Source organism: Bison bison, unplaced genomic scaffold, assembly GCF_000754665.1.
Source record: "Bison bison bison isolate TAMUID 2011002044 unplaced genomic scaffold, Bison_UMD1.0 scf7180017854831, whole genome shotgun sequence".
NCBI classification, from domain to species: domain Eukaryota; kingdom Metazoa; phylum Chordata; class Mammalia; order Artiodactyla; family Bovidae; genus Bison; species Bison bison.
Genome location: NW_011485404.1, coordinates 16,355 through 19,021, shown reverse-complemented (window position 1 = coordinate 19,021; position 2,667 = coordinate 16,355). Strand labels below are relative to the sequence as shown.

At 34.7% G+C, this 2,667-nt stretch overlaps 1 long non-coding RNA gene across 1 annotated transcript in view; it reads left to right on the top strand.

Annotated features, from left to right (window-relative positions):
- LOC105001192 overlaps positions 1–2,667 on the top strand; it is a 16,322-nt gene that overhangs the window by 3,067 nt on the left and 10,588 nt on the right. The gene's annotated exons all lie outside the window — the stretch shown is intronic.

Below are 2,667 nucleotides of genomic sequence, written 5' to 3'. Positions count from 1 at the left end.
AAGACTGTTCTATACATCTGTGTCTCTTTTGCTGTCTCACATACAGGGCTGTCGTTACCATCTTTCTAAATTCCATATATATACATTAGTATACTGTAATGGTGTTTTTCTTTCTGGCTTACTTCACTCTGTATAATAGGCTCCAGTGTCATCCACCTCATTAGAACTGATTCAAATGTAATCTTTTTAATGGCTGAATAATACTCCATTGTGCTTCTATATTCTATATTCTTGTGCTACTAAGGGTTTTTGTGCACTTTGAACCAAAGTAAAAAGGGACGAAGTGGTCTACAGGCTTCATATAAAACTATCACCGGTTGCATTGGGGGTTGCAGTATTTAGTCAAATTAGATTTGCCATTGAGATATTTGCTAGGAAGAAGAAAATGCAAATTCAGAAGTTCAAAAATATCTCCATGTGTTTGTTTACTATGGTGTATGAACTTTTGTGCCTAGCAATGAGGTCTTCTAAAAATTACATTATTATATTTTCTATAAAGATATATAACTTTATATTATACAAACTAGGATATTATTTTCAGTCTCGTTTTGAGGAGAAAATTAAGAAAACAATTTTCCCCACAGTAATAAGCCTTGCTCAACACACACACAGACACACACACAGCCTTACTTTAGCTGCAACAGGAAGTTCTATTATAGGGTTATAAGCGCATAAGGTTCACAGAGTGCCCCAGATAATACTGTAGGAGTTTTTTTGCTTTTCTCTTTATTTTCCTACTACTGCAGGAAATAATTCTCTCACAAAATAAAACTGATTATTTGCTTCAGCTGTGGAAAGCAAGGTGTTAAATCAAGGTAATACAGTTGGTACTAGTCTAGTTGGGTGGGGAGGATGTACTACTCTCCTGCTTGTTTCTATCTCCTCTTTTCTTTATTCATTTAAAAATCATCTTCTCACGTCTCTTTAACTAGAGAGGCTGTTAGTTGTGCATGTGTGCTTGTGTGAGTCTACCAGCATACAGGCTTTGGAGGGGGTGACTGTTTTGGATATTTGCTTGAGTTTTCAAATATCTATGTAAATATCAAGAAAGAATGTGATTACAGTAAAGCATCTGCTTTCTCATCAAGAATCAAGTGTTTAAGCAACAAATCTGAAAAATATGTGTGGGGAAAGGGAGACATCAGGAGGGCCTTGGAGATTAGACTGTGCCTCTTTTTACAAATTGGCTAATCACTTTACGCTTTCCTCTTTTTACTCTCACTCTATTTTCTTTTCACAAACAAACTGGGGAATATGCATACTTGGATGCATATTACACTTGATATCCCTGGCTCTAAAAGAATTAGTTCTAGATAGCACTTTTTTTTTTTTCCCATGATGTGAGAATTGTTGTGCTTGCCTAAGACATAGACAGAGAGGTTTTAAATATTGAATCATTTGAATTCCAACCCTCTTTGCCAGCGATTCTTATGTGACTCTGAATGCATTCTTGTTCTTTAGTTCATGAATTAATATTTATTGGCTATACATTCCATGCTCTGCAATTTACATATTTTATCCCATTTGGTCATAAAAAAGTGAGAAAACAGAAGCAGAGAGGTTGACAGTTATTCGGTGACTTTTTATCAATTGCCTAGTATGTACAAACAATGGCCCCAAGCCCTGGAGATAGAGCAGTGAACAAAACAAGTTCTTAACTGGCCCCAAACCATTAGTTAGAAAACAGCAGAGTTGCAACTGAAATTTAACAATGAAGATGTAGGAAAGAAATATTTGCAAATTAAAGACCATTGATGATCTAAGTGAATTAAGATTCAGAGACCCACACATGTACCATCTCCCTCCCCCATCCTCCCCAGCTACACTGTAATCAAAAAAGCAGAGAAATTCGAAGAATGTATGCAAGTGCATATTTGTAACACGAAGCCTGCCTCTTATTATGGTTGTGTTCAACTGTAAAGAAGTAAATAGTTGCTCAGGGAGAAGATCCAGCAGCAGGTTAAAGAAAAATGATCATTTTAGCTTTAACATTTTAAGCTTTTAACTCTTTCCATTATTTAGAGATAAAAAAAATTTTAATCCCCATACTTTGTGTACAAAAATAATCTAACTGGTTTTGCAGAACGGCTTGAAAATCCTGTCTAGATATATTTTATTTACCTAAGTATATGCTTTTTTGTTTGTTCTTTTAAATTCCTTCAGGAGAAGATTCTTGCTTAATTACAATATTTATAATGATCTGAGCCTCTTAAATGGTAACTTCATTCTCTTTCACCTTCCAGTTTGTCTAATCTTTACTTCTTCTCCCTGTAATTAAACTGATATCAATCGTTTGTCTCATGATTTCCTTTTAATTCTGTTCAGCCTTTTTATTTTTGATTGTACCTGATCTTTCTTATTTTCCATTTCTTGTCATTTTAGTCAAGCAATTTATCCATTCTGGTATATATCATGACTCAGAAATGGGGAAATACATTTGTTCCGTCAGTAGATAGAAACCAATTGATGTTAATCAATTTCATTAATTTTCCACTTGCAGAGCTCCTACTGTGGGAAAGGTTTATATAGACTTCAAATTGGAAAATACAAGGAAAATAAAACATGGTTCCTGAACCAAAGGTGCTTACATTTCCTCTCAGAAAGGGACTAAGATATGTCCATATACAACTCCATAAAGTATACAGTGGGGTGTATGATAGATTCCAT